This window comes from Glycine soja, chromosome 14 (assembly GCF_004193775.1).
Source record: "Glycine soja cultivar W05 chromosome 14, ASM419377v2, whole genome shotgun sequence".
Lineage (NCBI taxonomy): Eukaryota > Viridiplantae > Streptophyta > Magnoliopsida > Fabales > Fabaceae > Glycine > Glycine soja.
Genome location: NC_041015.1, coordinates 41933205 through 41940442, shown reverse-complemented (window position 1 = coordinate 41940442; position 7238 = coordinate 41933205). Strand labels below are relative to the sequence as shown.

Genomic DNA, 7238 nt, shown 5'->3' with positions numbered 1-7238 from the left:
AAACATTTGAAAGAATTTCACATTGTCTGCTCCACCATGAAACCCCCAGATGTCCAAGAGGATCACATATTTCTGAAGGCTTTTCCTCATTCATTAGAGGGAGTGGCAAAGGACTGGTTGTATTACCTTGCTCCAAGGTCCATCACGAGCTGGGATGACCTTAAGAGAGTATTCTTAGAAAAAATTTTCCCTGCTTCCAGGACCACAGCCATCAGGAAGGATATCTCAGGTATTAGATAACTCAGTGGAGAGAGCCTGTATGAGTACTGGGAGAGATTTAAGAAACTATGTGCCAGTTGCCCCCACCATCAGATTTCAGAACAGCTTCTTCTCCAATATTTTTATGAAGGACTCAGTAATATGGAGAGAAGTATGATAGATGCTGCCAGTGGTGGAGCCCTTGGAGACATGACCCCTGCTGAAGCCAGAAATTTAATTGAGAAGATGGCCTCCAACTCCCAGCAGTTTAGCGCCAGAAATGATGCCATAGTCATTAGAGGAGTGCATGAGGTAGCTACAAACCCATCTGCATCATCTGAAACTAAGAAGCTTGAAGGCAAACTGGATGCGTTGGTTAACTTGGTAACCCAGCTGGCCTTGAATCAGAAATCTGTACCTGTCGCAAGGGTTTGTGGTTTATGCTCCTCTGCTGACCACCATACAGACCTTTGCCCTTCCATGCAGCAACCTGGAGCAATTGAGCAACCTGAAGCTTATGCTGCAAATATTTACAATAGACCTCCTCAACCTCAGCAGCAAAATCAACCACAGCAGAGCAATTATGACCTTTCCAGCAACAGATACAACCCTGGATGGAGGAATCACCCTAACCTCAGATGGTCCAGCCCTCAGCAACAACAACAGCAGCCTGCTCCTTCCTTCCAAAATGCTGCTGGCCCAAGCAGACCATACATTCCTCCACCAATCCAACAACAGCAACAACCCCAGAAACAGCCAACAGTTGAGGCCCCTCCACAACCTTCCCTCGAAGAACTTGTGAGGCAAATGACTATGCAGAACATGCAGTTTCAGCAAGAGACCAGAGCCTCCATTCAGAGCTTAACCAATCAGATGGGACAATTAGCTACCCAATTGAATCAACAACAGTCCCAGAATTCTGACAAGCTGCCTTCTCAAGCTGTCCAAAATCCCAAAAATGTCAGTGCCATTTCATTGAGGTCGGGAAAGTAGTGTCAAGGACCTCAACCCGTAGCACCTTCCTCATCTGCAAATGAACCTGCCAAACTTCACTATATTCCAGAAAAAGGTGATGACAAAAATCTACCTAACAATTTCTGTGCAGGTGAATCTTCTTCCACAGGTAATTCTGATTTGCAGAAGCAGCACATCCCCCTCTTCCATTCCCTCCAAGAGCAGTTTCCAACAAAAAAATGGAAGAGGCAGAGAAAGAGATCTTGGAAACGTTTAGAAAAGTAGAGGTAAACATACCTCTGTTGGATGCAATAAAGCAAATTCCAAGATATGCCAAATTCTTGAAGGAGCTGTGCACTAATAAGCGGAAGCTTAAAGGAAGTGAACGCATTAGCATGGGCAGAAATGTCTCCGCATTGATTGGTAAATCTGTTCCTCAAATTCCTGAAAAATGCAAAGATCCAGGTACATTCAGCATACCTTGTATTATAGGGAATAGTAAGTTTGACAATGCCATGCTAGATTTAGGAGCCTCTGTTAGTGTTATGCCTCTGTCGATTTTTAATTCTCTATCTCTAGGTCCCTTGCAGTCAACTAATGTGGTAATTCATTTAGCTAATAGAAGTGTTGCCTATCCTGTTGGTTTCATAGAAGATGTCTTAGTTAGAGTTGGTGAACTGATTTTCCCTGTTGATTTTTATATCTTGAATATGGAAGATGGATTTTCTCAAGGATCAGTTCCCATCATTCTAGGCAGACCCTTTATGAAAACTGCTAGAACTAAGATAGATGTTTATGCAGGCACACTGTCCATGGAGTTTGGTGATATAACTGTTCATTTTAATATTCTGGATGCTATGAAATACCCATCTGAAGATCTTTCTGTATTTCGTGCTGAAATAATTGACCATGTTGTTGATGAATACATGACTGATCTTTATTCTAATCTGCATGCCTCTCACTCTTCATGCATTGAGTCTGAAATTGTATTTGATCATATGTCTGAATTTGATGCTGAGAGTGAATCTGAAAGTGATATTGATTGCATGCCTGGTGGTGGTGTTTTACCTCTTGAGATTGATTTTATAGAGTCAGATAGGACTAACCATGTTTCAGGAAGTACACATACCTCTGACTTTCTTTATGAGGTAAAGGCTGAGAAACCATCTCCTTCTACCACTGTCCAGCCGACCACACCAGAATTGAAGCCTCTGCCATCAAATTTAAAATACGCTTACTTGGATGATAGCAAGAGTTTTCCAGTGATTATATCTGCCTCCCTTGCTGATGAGCAAGAGGAGAAGTTGTTGTCAGTTCTCAAGAAGCATAAGAAGGCTATAGGCTGGACCCTGGCGGACATTCCTGGTATTAGCCCATCCACATGTATGCATCGAATAAATTTAGAGGATGGAGCTAAACCAGTAAGACAGCCACAGAGAAGACTCAACCCGGTGATTCTTGATGTAGTGAAGAAGGAGATAACCAAGCTTTTGCAAGCTGGGATCATTTATCCTATCTCCAACAGCCAATGGGTGAGTCCCGTCCAGGTAGTCCCGAAAAAGACTGGCCTCACAGTGATCAGAAATGAGAAGGAGGAGCTGATTCCTACTCGGGTGCAGAACAGTTGGAGAGTCTACATTGACTATAGGAGGCTGAACCAGGTTACCAAAAAGGACCATTTTCCCCTGCCATTCATTGACCAGATGCTTGAACGCCTGGCAGGTAAATCCCACTACTGTTTCCTTGATGGTTTTTCTGGTTATATGCAAATTACTATTGCTCCTGAGGATCAGGAAAAGACCACATTCACCTGCCCCTTCGGCACTTTTGCTTGTAGGAGGATGCCTTTCGGCCTGTGCAATGCCCCTGGTACCTTCCAGTGGTGCATGATTAGTATTTTCAGTGATTTTTTAGAAAATTGCATAGAGGTGTTTATGGATGATTTCACTGTATATGGATCCTCTTTTGATGGTTGTTTGAATAGTTTGGAAAAAGTTTTGAATAGATGCATTGAAACTAACCTTGTTCTAAATTTTGAAAAATGTCATTTTATGGTTGAGCAAGGTATAGTTTTAGGCCACATTATTTCCAATAAGGGTATTGAAGTAGATCCTGCAAAAATTTCTGTTATTTCACAATTGCCTTACCCCTCTTGTGTGCGAGAGGTGCGATCTTTTCTTGGTCATGCAGGATTCTACAGGCGCTTTATAAGGGATTTTAGCAAAGTAGCCTTTCCACTGTCCAACTTGTTGCAAAAGGAGGTGCAGTTTGACTTTAATGACAGATGCAAAGAGGCTTTTGATTGCCTCAAAAGAGCGTTGACTACCACCCCCATCATCCAGGCACCCGATTGGACAGCCCCTTTTGAGCTTATGTGTGATGCATCAAATTATGCATTGGGGGCTGTCCTTGCTCAGAAAATTGATAAATTGCCCAGGGTGATATATTATGCTTCTAGGACTTTAGATGCTGCCCAAGCAAATTATACTACTACTGAAAAAGAGCTTCTAGCCATAGTTTTTGCTCTTGAAAAATTTCGATCTTATTTGCTTGGTACTCGCATTATTGTTTATACTGACCATGCAGCTCTAAAGTACTTGTTGAAGAAGGCTGATTCTAAGCCTAGGTTGATCCGATGGATGCTCTGGCTCCAAGAGTTTGACTTGGAGATCCGTGATAGGAGCGGAGCACAAAATCTAGTTGCTGATAATTTGAGTCGGATCGAACGTGTCTCTGATGCAGATTCACCTATTCGGGATGATTTCCCGGATGATCATTTGTATATATTGTATAGTATTTCTGACTCTCTTTCTACTCCCTGGTTTGCTAACATTGTCAATTATTTAGTTGCCTCAGTTTTTCCTCCCTTAGCATCTAAGGCCCAAAAAGATAAGATTAAAAGTGATGCTAAGCATTTTATTTGGGATGACCCCTACTTGTGGAAATTGTGCAGTGATCAGGTCATTAGACGATGCATTCCAGATCATGAGACTGACTCAGTCCTGCAGTTCTGTCATTCTTCCGCACCGGGAGGTCATCTGGGTGTTCAAAGGACAGCTCGCAAAGTGCTTGATTGTGGTTTTTATTGGCCCACCATCTTTAAAGATGCGTGGAAGATCTGCAGCACTTGTGAGCAGTGTCAGAGAGCAGGAAATACACTGACATGGCGACAACAAATGCCTCAGCAACCTATGCTATTCTGTGAGGTGTTTGATGTCTGGGGTATAGATTTCATGGGTCCTTTTCCTGTCTTTTTTGGTTATGTTTATATTCTCCTTGCAGTTGATTATGTTTCAAAATGGGTGGAAGCCAAGCCCACTAGAACTAATGATGCTAAAGTTGTCGCAGACTTTGTCAGGTCTACTCTGTTTTGCAGGTTTGGAGTACCTAAAGCAATTGTTAGTGATCAAGGAACCCATTTTTGCAACAGGACAATGCATGCCCTGCTTAAAAAGTACGGGGTGGTACACAGGGTATCCACACCATACCACCCCCAGACTAATGGACAGACAGAAATTTCTAACAGGGAAATCAAGAGAATTCTAGAGAAGATTGTGCAGCCAAGCAGGAAAGATTGGAGTACCAGGCTTGATGATGCTCTCTGGGCGCATCGGACTGCCTACAAAGCACCCATAGGAATGTCTCCTTATCGGGTTGTCTTTGGAAAGGCATGTCATCTTCCAGTGGAAATTGAGCACAAAGCATACTGGGCAGTGAAGACTTGCAACTTCTCTATGGATCAAGCTGGCGAGGAAAGGAAGTTGCAACTGAGTGAGTTAGATGAAATCCGCCTAGAAGCCTACGAGAATGCCAAGTTCTACAAAGAAAAGACCAAGAAGTTCCATGATAGCATAATAGTTAAAAAAGACTTTGTGGTTGGGCAAAAAGTGTTACTGTATAATTCTAGGCTTGGACTCATGAGTGGTAAGTTGAGGTCTAAGTGGATTGGTCCTTTTGTTGTTACTAATGTTTTTCCTTATGGTACAGTTGAGATCAAAAGCGACTCCATAAACAAGAGCTTCAAGGTCAACAGACATCGACTTAAGCCATTCCTCACGAACCCTTCTTTAGTGGACGTAGTGGTGGAAGAGACTTCCTTACTCCACCCTACTCTTCCTCCACCATGACTTAGGGAGTTTTTCTTTTCCTATCTCCTTCTTTGCTTTTATTACACTTGTCCGATTCTCTTTGATGATTTAATTGTTTTTAATCTTTTAATTGTGCTACATTGAGGACAATGTGTTGTTTAAGTATGGGGGGGAGTGTTCTTTGGTTTTGCTAGTTTTGTTGGTTTTGTTAATTTGTTAGTTGTGTTAATTTGTTAATGTTGTTAGTTTCGTCGGATTTTCAGTTTAATATTTTGGGTCAATTTCGTGTGCACGTACGACTTTGCATGTTTTTCTTTGAATTATAGGATATGTTCAAGAAATGGGTAATTGTTTTGAAAATAAAAGTTCTTGACATTTTGTGACTTGAAATCCTTGATTCTTCTCTACATGTCATGATAGTTTTGAAAGCTCAATTTGAAAGTGATGATTTTACCTTTGTGAGAATTTGAGCCATCCATCATTATAATCATTTGGTGTGTTTTGCCCCATTGATTGCTTGCACAATAGCCTTGGCTTGATTCTTGTTGATGTGTCCTAATTCACATGCATATTTGGAAATGATTAAGGCAATTTTGTTCTTATAAGCTTCTAGCCAAATGGACTTACCTTGAATTAATTCCTTTGATAGCCCTTTTGAGCCTTGTTTCCCTTTCCTTGTTTTGAAGCTCACTACAAGCCTTAAGTGAAAAACCATGATATTACCATATCCTTAAGGAATTTTGGAGCTTTGGAATTGTTTTGGGAATAAGTGTGGGGGGGTTTTGTTTCATTGGACAACTTGTTTTGTTGGCTATGCTTCATGATGTATTTTGGGCCATACTTGATGTACATTGTATATTGGTTAAATGTTGGACATGCTGAATGAAATGTTGTTTCTCAAAGGCTAAAGAGTAAAAAAAAAAAAAAAAAAAAAAATCTAAAAAAAAAAGAAAAAGAAAAGCAATAAAGTTGAGTGAATAAGATCTTAAATGGCACAAGAATGATGAAACTCTTGGTTCTACTCTTCATGTTTAATTTTTATCTTTACTTCTTTTTATTTTCTTATTTTTTTCTTAATATGCACTTATTCCCCTTTGCTCGTCTATTCCTTTGGGATTTAGCCACTTATTCCATATTTCTCCATACCTTGTCCTTGGCCCCATTACAACCTTAAAAGACATTTTGATCCTCATGTGCTTGTGTTTATGGGTTGATTGTCAATTTTAGAATCTTGCCAAGTTTATGTGGTGTTTGCTTTCATGGGTGATTTGAGGGTAAATAGTAGCCTAGACACTTGAGAGATAGAGTGTATATCTTGTGAAGCTTTATCACTTTTCATTCTTGAGCTGATTAACTATTTTGCCATGATTGGGTTGCTTGGATGATTTTCATGAATGTCTTGACTTTTTGGATCTCCTTATGTTAGATGTTACCCATTCCTTTCATTCCTTGATGTTCATTGAGAAATATGTGAATGTTTTTGTTTGTCTCCCTTTGATATCCTTGGATTTTGTTCTTTGTTTCATTTTGCCCAGGAGTGCAAAAGGCTAAGTATGGGGGGTTTTGATGTGCCATCATTTTCTTCTATTTTCTAAACCCTTTTTGCACCATTTTAATTTTTGATTGGTCTTACTTGTCAATTAATTAGGCAGTTTTATTATTTGGGCTCATTTAGCTAATTTGATGTTTTTAATCTAATTTCAGGAATTAATGAAACATTGGGCTTAATCCGGATTTTGGTTGTGGACTTGAAGAGGGCAAATAAAGCAGCGCTTACCTTAGTTAATTTCTAATTAGGAAATTTCGCAATTTTATTTTATGTTGTTCAGTGTTTATTTCGTTTTGGGCCAGAGTATTGTAATAGGGCCCAGTGACTTTGAGTGACTCTTTTTAAATAGCTGCCTTGGGATTCGTGCAGGGCATTCTATTCTGCTAGGCTATTTTCATTATTTAGAGCTTTGGTTTTAGGTTTTCACGTTTTTCTGTTCCCTTGTTACA

General features: G+C 40.2%; 1 non-coding gene across 1 annotated transcript; it reads right to left on the bottom strand.

Moving 5' to 3' along the window:
- Window positions 1-207: 207 nt before the first annotated feature.
- Window positions 208-314, bottom strand: LOC114385542. Its single transcript, XR_003660912.1, has one exon. It is a non-coding gene; the product is annotated as a small nucleolar RNA R71 (small nucleolar RNA).
- Window positions 315-7238: the final 6924 nt, after the last annotated feature.